This window comes from Giraffa tippelskirchi, chromosome 6 (genome assembly GCF_054371585.1).
Source record: "Giraffa tippelskirchi isolate mGirTip1 chromosome 6, T2T-mGirTip1v1.2.pri, whole genome shotgun sequence".
In the NCBI taxonomy this organism is placed as follows: domain Eukaryota; kingdom Metazoa; phylum Chordata; class Mammalia; order Artiodactyla; family Giraffidae; genus Giraffa; species Giraffa tippelskirchi.
Window position 1 is genome coordinate 66,316,901 of NC_137280.1, and position 19,898 is coordinate 66,336,798.

At 44.1% G+C, this 19,898-nt stretch overlaps 1 protein-coding gene across 21 annotated transcripts in view; it reads right to left on the bottom strand.

Annotated features, from left to right (window-relative positions):
- Positions 1–19,898, bottom strand: part of CYRIB (CYFIP related Rac1 interactor B) — a 147,824-nt gene that overhangs the window by 81,986 nt on the left and 45,940 nt on the right. For 6 of the 21 annotated variants that reach the window (XM_081504053.1, XM_081504033.1, XM_081504051.1 and 3 more), the window contains exon 1: positions 4,161–4,402. The exons of the other annotated variants lie outside the window; for them this stretch is intronic. The gene's annotated coding sequence lies outside the window, so the exon portion shown is untranslated. Of the gene's footprint in view, positions 1–4,160; positions 4,403–19,898 lie in introns of those variants that run through there. 21 annotated transcript variants of the gene reach the window in all.

The window sequence follows — 19,898 nt, forward strand, 5'->3', positions numbered from 1 at the left end:
GTGTAATTTGGATTATCTGAGAAAGTGCCAATTTTATGACTGAGAGAAGGATTTTTGGGCACAGTGTAGATAGACACAGTGAAAGGTGTCTATCAGTTTAGATCTAGCACAGAGCTGACATAATGCACCAACTAGAACACATCAAGTAGAGATGACTCACAAGGCAGAAAATGACTGTACAGGACTGAAAACTTCAGAATGTTGTATACAACAGTAGCAGAACATCATCTTTTCAAAATAAACTAAAATAGCTACAAAAATATATCTTTGCATTAGGTCTTCTACTGAAATAAAATCACCCAGTGTCTTTGAAAACAGCCATTCTCACCCATGGCACGTACCACAACCAGGATGTGGGGCATGTCACAAGAAATGGCATATAGCTAAAGGATCAAAATTCTAAGAATGATTTCCTTGTTTAAAAAATTTTACAAATGTCACTCATTTGCATTCCAGTATACTTGTGTGAGTGGGAAAGGGGTGAAGCTACAGCCAGTGGACAGGAAATTATAATCCTGTATATGCTCACAGTAGCTCAGACCATAAAGAATCTGCCTGCAGTGCAGGAGACCTGGGTTGGACCCCTGAGTCAGGAAGACCCCTGGAGAAAGGAATGGCAACCCACTCCAGTATTCTTGCCTGGAGAATCCCATGGACAGAGGAGCCTGGTGGGCTGGAGAATCCCATGGACAGAGAAGCCTGGTGGGCTATAGTCCATGGGGTTGAAAAGAGTCAGACACGGCTGAGCAACTGACATGTAACACATATGCTCACAGACAGTAGAGAAGAGGGAACATTATCCATCCTGTGTGGCAGGTGAAAACATTTGGAGACTCGCTGTTTTAAGTATGCCTTCTAAATATATAACATAAAATACAGGACCTCAAATTAGTACTTTGAAATAATTTTAGTGAAGACTACAAGTCACAGAGGCCTGGGTTGAAATGCCAGCCTTCTTGATCCTACTTGGGCAAGTACTTGGACAAGTCACCTAAGCAGTTTGAGCCTTACTTTGCCAATGCTACTTAAGAATTAACCAGGAATTAACCTACACCTTGCACGGCTGTATAGAGAACGTGGCACAGAGGTGTTCAGAGTAATAATGAAGAGCAGAGATCCAGTCCTCTATCTCTGTGTCCCTTCAGTTACCTAAACTTAGTTTCCTAGTCTGTAATACTACCACCTATTAGAATTAGGGTGTTGTAAAGATTAAATGTCTTACAACACTGCCTGGCAAGCAGCACACACTAGATACGTGTTAGTTACTATTAACATCCTTATCACCACCACCACTGAAATATCAAGTAAACATTGCCACATTATCAGATTTGTCACTTTTCTACTATATGAAAAGATGCTCCTTGAAAAATTAATCTTATTTAGTGAACTGATTATAATATAGGATGAGCTCACACACTCAAGAATTTTTATGCTGATTTTTAGAAACTTTAAATATATAAGAAACTACCTGAATTACCATTGGTCATGAATGCTGACAAGATACATACATCAAATATCCATTTTCAGTGAACAAATCCCTTCACTGAGCTAAAGCATATCACAAACTGATATGTCTATTGTAGTTTCTCCCCAAAGATTTCAAAGCAGTTTAAAATAATTATATACAGCAATCCTCAAAATGTACATGTTACCTGAGAAAACTGCATCTGAGAGCAATCAACAGCTTTCGCTAAAACTTTTGCTACATAATTACAAAATGATGTTATAGTCTAACTGTTCCAAACTTGCCATTCATTTGATTAGTCAGAACATTTATTGCATATCCACTGTGCACCAGGCAGGCACTGTGCTAAACCCTGTTATAGTAACAGAAAAGGAGAGACCAAAAGTAACAGTGGGTATGCCACTAACAATATAATCAAATATTTTGAAATTTTGTTTTCCTTAAACAGTGAAAAGAGCAAATTATATGTTCTAACAGTGGAGTGCATCAATAGTTAATAAGTTAAGTAACCTCATAAAAGTGACAGTACAATATTTTCCCCAAGGAGACTAGGATTAAATGAAATAAACATCCGTCTCTACTGCTCAATTACTTACTAAGTAAAGGTAAATGACCACTTTAAATGAGTCAAATAACCTCAAGAATTTTTCACCCATTTGAAGGGGGAAAGTTCAGAGAAATAAATCTTAAGTTAGCTGTTAAATGTCACTTGTGATCTATCAGACATAAAGTACATTCACTCAGTTTCACTCAGCATCTGAAACTGTATTTTTGCTGGGGCGAATAGGGTCAATTTACTAATCATGCCTTCCTTTGATCAACCATTTTTTCTTAGGAGAGAAAAATCTAGCCTTGACGCAATTTATCAAATAATCTAGAATTCATACTTTTTTATCCTACATTTTACAAAACGAGAGTTTTCTCAAGTAGCTACATAACTGTTAAAGTTTTAAAGAATTTAAAATATATATATTACCCAACAAAATTGCTCTGCCAAAAAAAAAAAAGCAATCTTGACTCCCAGTTAAGTGCTTAAAGTGGTCATCCAAAACCTGAAAGGGGACAAACAGCCAACCACCTTTTTAGTACCTACCTCTCCAGAAGAAAAGGGCTGTTAGACAAATGCTATTACTATTGACAGCACTTGTATCAAACTGACATGCAGGAAGGTGCACTTCAGGACTAAGTACCTTCCTTGGAGTTCATTATTATGAACTATGAATGTCACATTAGAAAAACTGCTGTCTTTTCATTTTATGAATGCTGAATCAGGCAGTTGTAGTTAACTACAACACTTTACAAGCAGGCTATCAAATAAGTCCCAATTACCAAGTTATTCCAGACACAGAGCTTCTGTTTCTATTATTAAGTATAATTAAAGAATTAAAAGGATCAGTTTAGTTTTCTTGATACATTAGTCTAAAACGATCTGCAGTAAGTCTCTGAACACCCAAGTGACTGAAATTCCTTGAGCTATACAAAACACTCCTCTGGAATGCCAGTCTTTCAAACGGCAAGACTATAAGAACACACAACTGATACACATTCTCCACATTACACATGAAGGAGTAAAAAGATTTCAAACTCAATAAATTTACAGGAGGGAGGGGAGAAAAAGTGGAAACAAATGCCCCAAATCTTTGTCTTCTCCAGAATGGCATTTTGTAGCACTGCAAGAATTCAGGCTTTTCATCAGTATTCTGCACACTGGGGGACATTCAGTAACTGCTGGTGACAGATGAGCCGAGAAGAAGCCTCACCAACATACAGTATTCACAACATACAGTATTAACAGGTAATGTTGCAAATCAGTCATGGAACAGCGGGAGAAGGAACGTGGAGGAGTTGAAAGAGTAACAATCTTCGGCCAAATTTTACATTCAGAGCAAATCAATCACATACTTCGCCAGAAAAAAAAAAGATATTTGGTGTGATCCAGAATAACCAAGAGGACAACACACACACAGAGCAAGTGCCACTTCCATTACAGTTTGACAGTCATGCATTTGGATAATTATAGTAGAAACGTGTGTTTTGGAAACACAGCTAAGACCACACCCTAGGACTGAGAACCGGGACTTCAAATGCTAAGGATCAGAGGTCCACGCAGCACCTGAGTCGGACGGTCTCGTGGCACAGGTGGAAGGGGTCGGGGCACCAACTTCAAGGCAGGTGACCAGGAGGGCCGCGTGTCCGGGCGAGGCGTGGCGGAGTCCGAGGGAGAAGGGGGTGTGGATCCGGGGACCAGCACCGGGAGGGAAGGAGGGAAGGAAGGCGGCCGCTGGGAGGAAAGGGAGTTGGGAGCTGCGGGTCGGGGGGCGACCGTCGACTCGGGAGGGGAAGCGCCCAGGAGCCAAAGGTCACGGGCGGAGGCAGGACTGGGCACGGGAGGGGGCTGCGAGCACGCGCGCGGAGACTCGAGTGGAAGGAGGCAGGGGCGGAGAAAGGCAGACCCGAATGAATGAGCGCCGGGGCGGCCCAGGGCGCGGAGGAAGGGCCCGGGGCGCCCGCGGAGGTGCCGCCGCAACGCCGGGGGTGGGCGCCGGCGCGGGCCCCCGGTGACGGTAGTGGGGGGGATGAGGAAGCCCCGCGCCGGTCCTACCGCGCCCGCTTCTCCGCCAAAATGGGGTCGCGGAGCAAGCGAGCCAGGGGTGTGAGGGAAGCGAGAAAAAGGGGGAAAAAATAAACCACTCACCCTCCGCGCGAGCCTCCAGGCGCTCTCTCAGCCCCGTTCCTCCGCCCTCCTCAAGCCGCGGCGGCGGCTCCTCAGCGGCGCTAGGGGGAGCCCCGGGCCCGGAGCGGGGCAGCGGCGGCGGCCGGACCGGGAGCCCCTCCGCACCTGCCCCTGTGGCGGAGCCGCAACGAGCCAGACGGCAGCGGCGGCGGCGGCGGCTCCGGGCGGGGAGGGCAAATGACCCGGATGTACAGGGTAAAGGCGAGGAGGGGGAAGGGGGAATGCCAGGAAGTGAGGGCGCCGCGGACCTGTCCGGCCGTGCGCATGCGCCGCGCGCCCGCCCCGCAAGGTAAACCCAGTCTTTCTTCCCCGCCCCCTCTGCTCCCTCCCCTCCCCTAGGGGGCGGGGCGAGGCCGGAGACAGGTGGTCGGGAGGGCTTAGCGAGGAAAGGAAGGGGGCGCGGCTACCTTCTCCGCTACCCCGCCCTCCTTAAAGGGGCAGCACCTTAAAGGCCGAGATGGCTTCTGGGTGGACCGGCGTCTTGCAGGCTTCTCATTTTACAGATGGAAAAACTGAGGCTCAGAGGTGACAGTGACCTGTCAGTAAGTTCAGAAATGGCAGAAACTGGAACTCGAGACTCGCAGATCAGGACTCTGCTGAACCCATCAAAGTCGCCACATCCCATCACCGCCCCCCTACACATGGGTGGGTGGGCACGCCTCTCCCTCTCTGCCAGGTGCTGATTGAGACTCAAACTCCCAGATACTGCAGATGCGCTTGGCAAGCTCCCCAGAGCCGAGAGGTACACCGTTATCGCCTGCGATGGTATCGTGGAGACACCCTTGGGAGGTGTTAAATAATCATGCTGAGAACAGAAATCAGGCGCCACTTGAGACTTGCATGGTGCTACACATAGCACTTTCAGATAAATGAGACTGTTCTGGGGTCTGGTCTGGGTAACGCTATCTGATGGACAGAGAAGTTGGATGTGGTAGAGGGCGCAGCTTCTTCATTTTCTCCAAATTCCCCTTTCACTCTGAACATAAATGTTCCCTCTTTACTTACAAAACAAGAACATCCCATCTAGCTAGCTCATCCTAATCCCATTATGAAACTCTCAGGTTTTTTTCATTAATGCCAGAGTGTAAATAATGATCACATCTCCCAGGGATATTTTCAGTTTGACTGCTAAGCAGATAGTAACTATGAAGGTAAATGGTTCTAAACATTTTGAGGTCAAGATCCCTATAGAAAATCCTATAAAAGTATGCACTTTTCTCTCCAGGGAAATGCGTACAGGAACACAAGCTGCACACAATTTCAGGAGATTTTTGGATCCCGGAAGCCTATCTATGAAACCCTGATTATGAACCCTTGTTCTAGTCAAATAGGTAAGATCCCAGTAGTGATCTGGGCCTTACCATAGGTAGCCAAGCAGACACTCCTTGCTCTAGACATCGAAGGCAGCACTTAACCTTATGTAGCTTTCTGTCTTCCTCTTGAGTTACATAGAGACCAAGTGATATTGGCCATATTACAAAGAAATGTGATAAGAGTGTCATGGAGAGAGTAGGTGGCTTTATCAAGGCACACACTAAGGGCAAGAGTCCTAGGCCTCAGACTTTTACTCTAATTATCATACTTAAGGATGATCTGGTGGTCTTACACTGTATCCGTTATAATCTTCAGCAATTTCAATGGAACACAGGGCACTGATGTCTTGCAAACAATGATGCTAACAGAACAGTCTCCACAATCCAAGAACTCTGATCCATTTGTCTGATACACGGACACCTACTCTTAAATAACTCTGGTCCATATCGACCCACTGTCCTCTATTTGAATCAGAGAAAGAGTTCTTACACCTGCTCAGTCCCTTAGATACGAGCTGCCAGCAACCACACACCTGGAACCGAGTCTCCCATGGAGAACAGGAGGAATCTCCTCTGTAATATCCTCAACACGTGAACATCCAGTTTAGCTCGAGTATCTCCAATTATGTGGAGCTCATTATCCTCTAATTGTGAGGAGCCTCTTTTTTTAATTAATTATTTTGGCCTCACTCCACAGCATGTGGAATTTTCTCAAATGGGGACTGAACCCTCACCCCTGCAGTGGAAGCAGGGACCATTGGACCAGGAGGGAAGTCCTAGGAGCCTCTTCTTTTACACTGGTCAGAAATCTGATGCCCATCAACTGTCATTTATTGGTCCGAATTTTATTTCTGGAAAGTGCTGAGGTCCAGACATGATGCTGGCCTGGAGGAGCTTACAGACCAGCAAAGGAAACAATCCATTTGATGAGTGATAACTGTAAAATAGAGGATGAGTCCCATGAGGAGGATAGACTGCTTTTTTCAGAGACACCTTTCTCCTTATCAGCCCTACACCTGTTCCTGACCTGTGTAAGCTCTGCCACTATCCCATGTGGGAGGTCCTGGAAGAAGCGACAGAAAACAAAACCCTAGGAGAAGTGATGAATTTACTCTTCCATGATCCCTTTTTCATCCTTCTGCATAAATATAATCACATTTCAGCTATGGTCAAAGTCTCAGGTTGAATAAAAAAGCAGAGGATGCAAAAAAAGATGTTTACATAAAAGCACTAGACTCGAATGATGATTTAACCACAGTGGCTTGCTAGCATTTTTTTGTTTGTTTTGAATCCTTAGTATATGTGTCAGGCACTGTACTAAAAGCCCTTGACTTGCATTTCCTCTTTTGCTTTTTACAAATTCAGTCACTGAGTCATTCAATCAACACAGTTTTGCGCCTCTACTGTGTCCCAGGCACCATGCTGAGGGTTTAGGGTGAAGTCAGTAAGTCATGTGGTTCCTGTCCTGGAAGGGCTCAAAATTCAGTAAAAGGGCTGTAACCCCACAATTACAATACGGCATGATTCGTTGTAATTTTGGAGGGTGGAGCAACTAACCCTTCCTGGAATGGCTGTGAAGGCTTCAGAGAGCATGAGCTTGGTCTTGAAGAGATGGGGGAAGGGCCAAGAAGAAAAGTCACATGGGCAGAGGAAGGGGAGGTCATGACATGCTGGGGGGAAGGCTGGGTGGTTAGAAAGGACCTCCTCATACACCATCCTAAGGAGTCTGAACTTGCCTCCTGAAGGCAACCACCAGTAAATAAAAGCTTCTAAGCAAGGGAGAGACATAATCAGATGTGTTTTATATCAAGATAACTCTGACCACAGTGTCCAATGTGGACTAGAGTGGAAACCAGCAGACCAGAGAAGCTGTTGTGAGGTCCAGGAGAGACATAATAAGAGCCTGTTCTAGGAAACTGGCAGTGGAGAGAAAGAATGGACACCAGAATTGAGATATTTACTGATGTATTATTGAATCTACACATGTTTATGACTAGTGGAATTTAGGGGAAGAAAAAGCAGGAGCTGTGGGTCATGACCCTGCGGTTCCTAGCTTCACAGATTAATCTGACAGTGACATCATCCAATCCCAAAACCTTTACAGTTTTCATTCCTATTCTCTTCCAACGTTTATGCATGTAAATGAACACTGCTTCAGCTGGTATCTTCAGATATGTGCAACTACCTCCTAATATCTTTTTCTATTTTTCCAGGCACATTTATCACTTTAAGGCTGCAGAATATTTCATCATGTTGAAATAGCTCTGTTTCCTTTCAGTTGCTAAAGGTCCACACCCTGCACGCCTGGTTCACCCTGGACTCATTTGACTCTGGGCATTTTGCAAGGGATGAGTTGAGCGAGGAAAGGGAGCCTTTAGGTGAAGGGTATTGGAAAAGCGTAGCCTCAAGGGCCAGGAAAGCTGCAGCTCTCATGGGAGACACTTGGGCAACCCTATCGCATGTGGAAATTACAGAGCTGTCGAAAAGTATCTATTGACCATGGGACTCCTAATGTCTACTCTCTATGGCAAACCTAGACAGTGTATTAAAAAGCAGAGACATTACTTTGTTGACAAGGTCTGTATAGTCAAAGCTATGATTTTTCCAGTAGTCACATACGGATGTGAGAGTTGGACCATAAAGAAGGCTGGGCATCAAAGAATTGATGTTTTCAAACTGTGGTGTGGAGAAGACTCTTGAGAGTCCCTTGAACAACAAGGAAATGAAACCAGTCAATCCTAAAGGAAATCAACCCTGAAATTTCATTGGAAGGACTGATGCTGAAGCTGAAGCTCCAATACTTTGGTATCTGATGCAAAGAGCAGACTCACTGGAAAAGACCCTGATGCTCGCAAAGATTAAGGACAGGAGGACAAGGGGCTGACAGAGGATGAGATGGTTGGATGGCATCACGGACTCAACGGACATAAGTCTAAGCAAATTCCAGCAGACAGTGAAGGACAGGGAAGCCTGGTGTGCTGCAATTCCATGGAGTCACAGAGTCGGACGTGACTTGGTGACTGAACAACAACAGTTCTCTATGGCCTAATCCATCTCATCCATTCACTCCTTCATTCATTATTCCCTCTTGGAGCAATGCATTCTTGTGAACCACTAGGCAATAAAGCAGAGCTAAAAGCACCAGGGAGCTGTAGCCCTGCCAGGGTTTGAAGCCTGTCCTACAACCTTCACAAAGTAATCTCAGAACCTCAGTTTCCCCACAGTTTGTTCTAAAAATTAGACAAAATTTGTTCAGTACTTGGGACAGAATTAAGCCTACATTAGGTTCAATAATTATTTTCAGTCTTGGTTCCTTCCCTCTGCCTCCTGGACTCCCAGCAATTTCCTCAGTTTCTAAGCATATCTACAGATGACAGTGCATGTGCTCAAGTTCAGAGCCTCAATCTGCCAGAGTGAAGCAGGGCACTCACCTCCTCTCTCTAACCTTCCATTTCCCTTCTGTGAAATGGACATGAAAACGTACTCATAGGAATGTTTCGATGCTCTTATAAATGCTGTATAGGAAAATCTCCTTGGACTGAAAGACCAAACCAGTCCATGCTAAAGGACATCAACCCTGAATATTCATTGGAAGGACTGATGCTGAACTGAAGTTCCAACACTTTGGCCACCTGATGCTAAGAGCCGATTCATTGGAAAAGACCCTGATGCTGGGAAAGATTGAAGGCAAGAGGAGAAGGGGATGACAAAGAACGAGATGGTTGGATGGCATTACTAACTCAATGGACATGAATTTGAGCAAACTCCGGGAGATGGTAAAGGACAGGGAAGCCTGGCATGCTGCTGTCCATGGGGTCAGAAAGAGTCGGGCACGACTGAGCGACTGATCAACAATAACAGGAAAATGAGTTCAAAACCCCAAAGTACTCTGTCATTACTATTACTGCTATTATAGGATAGACGTCACTGTTTTCTTGGTTTCTCTCCACTAAAAAAAAATGATGACCTTAGCATAAATTCCATGGATTTTAATCGATGCGTCAAAGGATCTGAACATTCCTATGGTTCTTAATTTGTACGGTCCAATGGCTCTTAGAGAGGATTCCATGAATAGCTGCTGCCACTGTTAACTCAAATACACCATCCAGTTTGTTTAAGCACCAAGATTATAGCTTTTGTTGACTCTGTATCAAGTCTTTGTCCTTTATCTAACTTTCAGGGACTTCTCTCAACTGCTCTCCTCCTCCTCTTTGAGCAATCAGTGAATACTGAATCCCTGAACAAAGAGGCACCTTCCCAGATATTTCCACCACAGCCCAGGCTGAGGATGAAGACTCAAAGGTCATGCCTTACAGAGACGAGTATCCACCCAGTGGGTGGGTTTGATGAATGCAGAAGAGGATGGGGAAGGAGGCCTGGGGATCCCTGAGCAGGGCTCAAAGCCTGTCCAGCGTGAAGGATGACATCAGAGCTGCTCCTCAAAAAGAACCAAAGAACAGACTCAACAGTTCAAACCCCATACGTTCCTTTGATTTAGCAAAACATTAACCAATCTCTCAGAGATCATAGCACAGAAGGCAATGGCACCCCACTCCAGTACTCTTGCCTGGAAAATCCCATGGACAGTGGAGCTTGGTAGGCTGCAGTCCATGGGGTCGCTGAGAGTTGGACATGACTGAAGCGACTTAGCAGCAGCAGCAGCAGCAGCAGAGATCATAGAGTTGTCCGTATGGCCACATGCCCCCAGAGTTACAAGGTGTATCCCTGAGCCTCCTCACATTTCCAAGTATAACACAGTGCTCCTATGTGGGCAGCTGCAGTTCAAGTCTCACCAACCCTCTGAGTGACCCTCAGGAAGGCAGCATCTGCTGGCCCCTCCCTACCCCAAATACACTTGCCATGTAGCTGCGTCTCAGCCTCCTCTAGGGTCACTCCTCGAACTGCTCCCCCCATTCCTTCCTAAAGTCCACTTTCCCATCCATATTCCCCTCGTATGTCACTGGCTTTTTTTTTTTTCCCCCTTCTAGCACTTACCAAAACCTTTAATTTATTTTTGAGCTTAAAAAAATATTTTAAATTAAAAAAAAGACTTTCAACACAATGTCAGCTCAGTGAAGGCAGAGGCGGGGGCTACCCTACCCACTCCTACACCTGTCACTGTGCCCACCCAGCTCCTAGACCTCGATCAATACATGGAATGATTTGGGGGGTAAAATTTGGGTTTAAAAAAAAAGAGGTTTCTGGCCCCCTCTACCTTTCTTTCACTCTGACTATATGAATAATATTTACATGTTGATTGCAGAAAAAATTTGAAAATTCAGAGGAGCAAAAGGAAGAAAATACAAATACCCCATGAGCTAACCTCCCATACCATGTGGACATGCTTTCAAATGTTTTTACTATGTCTATACGTATGTGAAGATAATGCATTTACTTACATAAAAATGGTTCATATTTTGAATTGTCATCTGCTGTATTTCATCTCATGATCTATCTTAGTCATCTTTCCTTAACAAAGGTACTTTAGCACCTTGTTGTTAAAGACTCTATAATACATACATGTGGGACCCTGTGCCACACCACAAAGCATTTAACAAGTCTCCCAGTGTTAAGGTAAAGGGGAGGTTTCTTCAGTGTCAACAAAGGTAACATGCTGTAATACAGCCCTCTCCTCTTCACTAGCCTCCATTTTCCGCTCTGTGTTTGTATTGCTTTTGAGCTGTATTTCTACAGAACTCTACTCCCCACCGCCCATTCACCACCTGGAGTCATTAGAGTCCCCATCAACTAGAAGCAAAATTGTTTGCAGCCGGAAAAGCTTGACTATGATGAAGCCAGGACGACGTCGAGGAGTTCATTTCGGGAATGTGCTGCTGATACAGGCGACAGAAATAAAGAGCATGTCTTTTTGCCAAGACTTTAACGTAAAAAGAAGAAAGGAGAGACTTTGTACATCTTCACGTCTCCTTCCCAAGCCCTGTTCTATGGCCAAGTTTTTCCCAAGAGGGATGGGCTGGTCCATGGAGTTTACTGATGTCATAAGCAGTCTGCGGGCCAAAGCCTATGCCCTACTTAGAGAAAAACTGGCTGCAGAAAAGTCTAAGATGACATGGGAGGGGGTGCTGGCCTTTCCCATGAACAGTCCTCTCAGCCCCTTGTGTGGTTCAAGAACCTCTTGGCATTTTCAGCTCAAAAGTCACACCCTCCGTGAGGAAAGATCTCCCCCTGCCTACCTGGAGAAGCAGACTCCACTCCAGAAGGATCCCTCAGTATCCCAGGGTGCCCACAGCCTGACCCACCTGCCCACCCCTAGGGCAACTGGGTCACCTTGTCAAGATGCATAGGCATAGGAAGGGGTCACGGAAGTTGGGGCTGAGATGTTTTAAAGTCAGAGATGACAGCAGAGGGATGGAAGGGAGAGGAAGGGCTGGGTGAGCCATTCATTCCTGGGCTTCACCCCGCTGTGACTTAGAAACCCAAAGAGAGATTGATCAGCTGTTCCCCCACCTTATATGGCACCCCACCAGAGGCAGAGGAAACTATAAAGAAAGAGAATCCCTTGTTGGTTACAACTATCACAACACTGTCAATCCACTATACTCCAATATAAAATAAAAAGTTTTTTGAAAATTTTTAAAAAAGAGAATCCCTAATTGTGTCAAGGGTCACTAATTTATCAATGCCATTTAAATAAGATTTTGTGTGAATTTACAGTTACCAAAAGAGAAGGCGGGTGGGATAAATTAGGAGTTTGGGATTAACAGATATGCACTAATACAGATACAATATATAAACAACAAAGACCTACCTGTAAGTAGGAACTATAAGGAACTATGGGATTCCCTGATAGCTCAGTTGGTAAAGAATCCACCTGCAATGCAGGAGATGCTGGTTTGATCCCTAGGTTGGGAAGATCTGCTAGAGAAGGGATAGGCTACGCACTCCAGTATTCTTGGACTTCCCTGGTGGCTTAGCTGGTAAAGACTCTGCCTGCAATGTGGGAGACCTGGGTTCGATCCCTGGGTTGGGAAGATCTCCTAGAGAAAGGGGACTTCCCTGGTGGCTCAGAGGTTAAAGCGTCTGCCTCCAATGTGGGAGACCTGGGTTCGATCCCTGGGTCGGGAAGATCCCTTGGAGAAGGAAATGGCAAACCACTCCAGTATTCTTGCCTGGAGAATCCCATGGACGAAGGAGCCTGGTAGGCTACAGTCCACGGGGTCGCAAAGAGTCGGACACGACTGAGCGACTTCCCTTTCCTAGAGAAAGGAAAGGCTACCCACTCCAGTATTCTGGCCTGGAGAATTACATGGACTATATTGTCCATGGGGTCCCTATGAGTCGGATACAACTGAGCAACTTTCACTTTCACAAGGAACTATATTCACTATCTTATAATAACCTATAATGGAAAATAATCTAAAAAACAATACACACACACATAACTGAATCACTGTGCTATACACCTGAAACTAACACAACATTGTAGATCAACTACTGTCCCTGTGCATGCTCAGTCGTGTCTGGCTCTTTGCAACCCCATGGACTAGCCCGCCAGGCTCCTCTGTCCATGGAATTTTCCAGGCAAGAATACTTCAGTTTAAAAAAAAAAAAAAAGGAGATTTTTGTATATGTTTTCCAGAAATATCATGGTTACAGGAAAGAGAAAGGAGTTTGGATTGAAATATGGTAATGACAGAGGCAACTACTACTGCCAATACCTCTGATCAGTGGTTTCATTTCGGCTGATTTCCACTCATTTTCTAATTCAATCCTTATAACAACATCAAGAGAAAGATTTTACTGCTTCCAGTTTCCAGATAACAAAATTGCAGTGAGGTACCAAAAAAAAACGTTAAGTATTTTGCTGGAGGTCACAAAGTTACTAAGAGATGGAGCCAAGATTAGACCCCAGGTCTTAGAGCTCTTGACATGAATGAGTCACTCAAACGTCCTTGCTTCCTACCTGCCCCTTTCTTTCTACAAATATTAACTTAATCTCTCAATGCCCAAGCCTCATCTAAAATACTAGATGACTCAATTTTTTTTTAAGATCTTTTTTTTTTAATGTGGACCATTTTTCCTTTAAAGTCTTTACGGAATTTGTTACAACATTGCTCTTGTTTTAAGTTTTGCTTTTTTGGCTGTGAGGCACGTTGAGATCTTAGCTGCCTGACCAGAGTTCAAGCCTGTATCTCCTGCGTTGGAAGGTAAAGGCTTAACCACTGGACAGCCAAGGAAGTGACTAAAGTACTCATCTTTAATAGGCACAATAATCACCTAACTCACTGCTATTGTCAGGGTTAACTAAAATAATAGATGGAACAGGAAATCCTCCATATTCAACCACTTTTTACTCGAAAAACAGCAGTGACATACAAATAAATCTAAGACATTCCTGGCGGTGGTAAACTCCTAAGTGGTTAAAACAATTATATGTTACAGATTATTTATTTTGGGTTTTGAAATTTGCGGTTTTAGTATTCAGACTCGGAAGGCTATATGTCACAGTGGCTGAGAGCTCAGACCCTGTACTCAGAGTCTGAATTCCTCCATGCATTTTCTCATCTGTAAAAAGTAGGAAAGTAATGGTATCCACTGTCAGAATGATGTTATCTCAAGTAAAGCAGTTAGGGCAGTGCCTGGCAAAGGTGGTGATGGTTTAGTTGCTAAGTCATATCTGGCTTTGCGACCCCATGAACTATAGCCCACCAGATTCCTCTGTCCATGGGATCTCCCAGGCAAAAATACTGGAGCAGGTTGCCATTTCCTTCTCCAGGGGATCTTTCCAACCCAGGGATCGAACCCACGTCTCCTGCATTGCAGGTAGATTCTTTACTGATTGAGCCACCAAGGAAGTCCTTGTTTGTTATTATTGTTAATTATTAATTAACCTAGTACCTTCATTAAGGTAGTATTTGCATAAAGCTGCCCGTACTAGCATTATGTATAATAAACACCAGAACTAAATTTCCTGCAACAGGGAAACAGCATAGTTGAATTTGAAAGAACTGTCTTTAGAATTAATGAAAACCAATTTAATTACAATTTAAAAGCTTCTGCGTTGCCACTTAGGGGCTGGATAATTCTGAACAAGTCATTTCATTTCTCTGGATTTGTTTCCTCACTTTGAAACTGAAGGGTCTGCTCTCAATGACTTTTAAGTCCTCTCCAGATTTAAAGAGTTCTAAGGTTCTCAATAAATTATAATCCATCGATATCAAGGATAATAAGCAACCCCTAGGTACATACAGCGATAGTGGTAAAGAACATGCCTGCCAACACAGGAGATGTAAGAGATGTGGGTTCAATCCCTGGGTCAGGAAGATCTTCTGGAGAAGGGCATGGCAACCCACTCCAGTATTATTGACTGGAGAATCCCATGGACAGAGGAGCCTGGCGAGCTTCAGTCCACGGGGTCTCAAAGAGTCGGACATGACTGAAGTGACTTTGTACACAGCACATATGTACACAGAACGATGGTAGCAACATGAGACAATATTTTATAAATAGTCCCAACCTTCTTTAAACCTACTTTTGTTCTATGACATTAATTACCTCCTAACAGAATTTGTACTGTGCTTATTGTGAATCTCTATGAATAAGGCAGAAGCACCAGGACGACAGGGATGTAGATCTGGTCTGTTCACTGATCTGTTTATCCCCAGGCACCAGAGCAATGCCTGGCACATACTAGGAGCTCAATTAACATCTGTTGACTGAAAAACTGTGAATATTAAGTTTAAAGAGCCAAGTACAGAGACTTCCCTGATGGTCCAGGGGTTAAGACCCTGTGCTTCCAATGCAGGGGGTGCAGGTTCCATTCCTGAGAGAGAAACTAAGAGCTGGCAAGCTGTGTAGAGTCACCAAAAAAAAAATTAAACAAAAGAGCAAAGCACAGAAGTATATACATAAAATAGAATGCCATTCACATAAAATATCTACCCTCATGGGGAAACGGCAGATGGGATCAGAGAAATTGAAACTCAGTGACAACGTGAGAGTAGGGATGAAAGAATTTTATTTTTCTTCAATGTTCTGAATAAATTTATCTGTTCAAAGAGATGGCATTAGAACATAGAAGCACGTAAAGAAGAGAAAAATGAAGGAGCAATGGAAGACATGTCCAAGGAAGATGGCAGCAGACCTGAAGGAAGGGGCCAGAGGGCTTAAGCAAATAGGAGGCTCTTGGAGGTTACTTATTCTGTGAATGGAAACAGTCACAGGGGTAGAAAGAAAACTAGGTAATATGATGCAGAAAAGAAAAGCCAATTTATTTTGAACTTTTAATTACAAGCTAATATCTATTAAACTATTCCCAAGTTGATAGTATTTCCCCATTCACTGCTTCAATCAACAGAAGCTTTGGTGAATCTGATATTCGGAGGCCTTTGGAGGGGCCACCTGTTACTCTTGATCTGCCTCTGTGGATGCAAGAAGAATGCAAGAGGCCCACAAACCAAAGTTAACTGGTAAAATGTAGGTCTTTTCATGATTCAACTGATCAACCAGGGTCACACCCTGGGGAAAACACAAAGAGTACAGGAAACAGCCTTCTCTTCCAGGGGATGAAAGACACACGACCTTATTATCATACAAAGCAACACACAATTGCCAAAGAAACTGATACAAACAGCCTAGAAAGTAAAAGGAAAGGATCATTCCTTTTGGTTTGGGGGAGTCAGCGTTGGGGGTGTGGGGAGAGATAGGGAGGAGACGTCCAGCCCTTATGCTGAACTTGATCAAATCACCGGGACCCTAGTGCTGTTTGTGGGCTTCATCTTGAACCTTTCACCTGGCCCTACCTTGCTTTTGGGATCACGTGCTACTCCGAATGCCTCCAGCCTCCAACTGCTTGCCTGAGCTCTTCATCACCGCCAGGCATCTGAACTTTGAGCAAAGCAGGTCAGAGCCCCTGCTGTGAGAGTTCTCAGGACCGGTGTTACTTATTTCAAGGACATATCATAATTGTAATTGCACGGTGATTTGTGTACTTCCTTGAACACTGTGAGGTTCACCAGGGCAGGAGCCATGCCTGTCATGTCAACCCTGCATCTGTAGTGCTAGCACAGAGCCGGGCACCACACCTGGCACAGGCATGCACTTAAACCATGGCAGCTGGTCCAACAGGTGACAGGGGTCCAGCCTGAGTTAACCCAGTCCTAGGGCCTTTACCCTACTCTGAACCCCCAGCATGGCCACAGCCCTGGAACCAGGGAATGGATCAGCAGCACAAGGAGGTGAGATGTAAACTGCCCCCCTCTTCTCAAATTAGCCAAAAGGATGAGGTCACCAGCTATGTGACACAACAGTTGAAATACAGAGCTTTAGACAGTATGATGTGAATATGCCAAACAGGACATAAGAGCATGGAAAGAGTTTAGATACACAGTTTCAAGGCCACAGAAGAAGAGATGCTGTATAAGGTTAAAAAAGGGAAAAAAAAAAAAAAGAAATCTTTCCAGGAGAGAACCAATATAGTCCAAGTTAAAAAGAAGCTTAACTGGTTTAGCTAGTTTCCTCTCTAAAATCCTGGGGCTGATTTCACATTAGAACACAGGTTGAGGAGCGGGAGGGAGGCTCAAGAGGGAGGGGCTACATGTGTACTTATAGCCGATTCATGGTAGTTGTACAGCAGAAACCAACACAACATTGTAAAGCGATTATTCTCCAATTAAAAATAAATTAAAAAATAAAACTTAATATCCATTGGACGAAAAAAAAAAACAAAAAAACACAGGTTTAATCAGAAAGCATCCATCCTTAGTTTTAATGCAGAGAAAAGGGTAATGCCACCTTGCCTGAACTCTGGTCTTGTTTGAACCCACAGACTCAGAGAAATGTGTGTGGTTCTTATTTCAGCATTTATTTAACATTGTTATTTAATAGGCCACTTATTATTCATGAGTGCCTGCATCAGAGTTTCTGAATGAATCACCCAATTTTAGGCAAGGACAGAACCTTGGAATTCATTTTTAATTCAACATTGTACTCTTAACTAAATGGTGGAGTCCAAGACATGTCCAGAGGGGGCTCACAGAACACAATCCCCTAGGCCTGGACTCTGAGCCCAGAGTGAGGATCACACAGGTCCCCATCTACACTATCAGAGAACTGCTGAGTTGGTTTCCAAAGGTTAGACTGGATCATTGAGGTGTCAACACGATCCCGCAAAAAATCTCTACTAATAAGCAGTGTGCAACATTTGATGTGGTATCTGGTGTGATCTTCCAGGGTAAATGAGATCAACTTAAACATTATCCTTTGACTTTCCTGGTGGTCCAGCGGTTAAGAATCCACTGCCAATGCAGGGGACATGGGTTTTCAATCCCTGGTCTGGGAAGATCCCACATGCCATGGGGCAACTAAGCCCATGCGCCACAACTACTGAAGCCCACGAGCCTGGAGCCCGTGTTCCACAAGAGAAGCCATAGCAATGAGAAGCCCACACACCACAACGAAGAGTACCCCCACTCAACACAACTAGAGAGAGCCCATGTGTAGCAATGAAGACCCAGCAAAACCAAAAATAAATGGATAAAATTTTTTTAAAAAACAAACATTATCCTTATTTGACCCTTCATTACTCACAAATCTCTTTCAAGGTAGGGGAAAAAAATGTTAAGATATGTGTACTGAAGGATGAAGAAGTGAGTGGAAATGAAGATTTCATGGGACTTCCCAATTTCCCTTGAGTAAGGGAATGGTATCGTTCCTGGTAGTAATACTGAACTACTTACTCACAGAGTTCCTGTAAGTACTATTCCTTGTGCCTTTGCCCATGCTGTTCCCTCTGCTACAAACATCCTTCCCACCCCTCTCATACTTCCTGTCCAAACTACTCACCAAGACTCCAGTCAGGCATCTCTATGGATATTGGATAAGGATTCCCATGTGAATTAGTTTCTGTTTTTACCTTACAGTAACACATAGCCCTACCTAACCTGACAGTCCTTCTAGGATGTGTCAAAAAGACCAGCTGTGACATGACGTTTGCATTAGCACCATGTATTCCATTGAGAAAAGTGCTGCGCAAACACAGGGCTATGTTTTACTAATTTATTACACCTGATTCCTTGGATTGATTTTGATGGATGAATCAACCAGCCCAAGATTAATAGCCTGGTTTACTACACTCATTTCTCTTTCCAAGCCACAAGCCAAAATAAACTCACCCTCAATTTATAACCTTGCAACATGTTCTTTTGTATATCGACTTCTAAATCCACTGTGGTTATTAAAAAGGATGGTTGCATCTGTCAGGATAGGCCATGTTACGCTGTGGTAACAAACAAGCCCTAAATCTCAGCCCCAACGGATGACCACAGTGGTCACTGTGGGATCAACAAGAGAAGCCCAACAACTCCATCTTTCTAGACTTCACCTGACACTTTGGATTAAGCAAATCTGTAGCTGACATCAGTTTCAAAGACATGACCTCCTCCTTTCCTTATTCAACCACCTATAACGCTGTCTTGCAGGGTTGCCACGCAGATTAGATGTGATCCTGCTTTTTAGATACTCAGGACACTGCCTGCCTTATAGGTAGCAGTTGGTAAATGATACATGGTGGCTAGTAACACTGTTATTACCATTATCTCTTGTTCTTATTGTTTAGTCACTAAGTCTGGTCTGACTCTTTTGTGACCCCATGAACTGTAGTCCACCAGGCTCCTTTCCTCTCTGTCCATGGGATTTTCCAGGCAAGAATACTGGATGGGTTGCCATTTCCTTCTCCAGGGATCAAACCTGTGTCTCCTACATTGGCAGGTGTACTCTACCACTGAGCCACCAGGGAAGCCCACTATTATCCCTACTCATCTTCAAATAATAATAATAATATTGTTATTATAATTCTCATACGCCAAGGGCTCCTAAATTTGTCTGCAAATTGGAATCACCAGGAGATTTTTATAACTACCAGTGCTTTTGTCTCAGCCCAGAATCAGAGCATTAACTCATCTTGCGTGTAGCCTTGGCTTTGAAATTTTAAAAGATCCCCAGGTGATTCTAACATACAGACGAGTTTGAGAACCACTGTCACAGAGGCAGCAAGATGCACATCTCTAAAGACACATATGTCCAGGTGTACACACACTCACCCACATACATACAAGCTGGTCTGCTCCCAGGTTTCATGAATCCTGCCACCTTTATGACAGTGGTGTTCATATCATTCAGGTGAGAGAGGTTATATGAGGCAACAAACAACCCCTAAATATCAGCCCTAATAACAACCACGGTGGGCCCCCCTCGAGGGTCAACTGGATGAGCCCAGCAATCTGGCTTTTCTGGTCTTTACCTGATGCTAAAGGCTATGCATTTTACCTTCAGACTTCACTTCCCCTTTCATAAGTTTGCCAGGCTCACAGTAAATCAGAACCAAAAACATGATACAAGTGTGAACAGACTGGGAGGAGATTTGGTC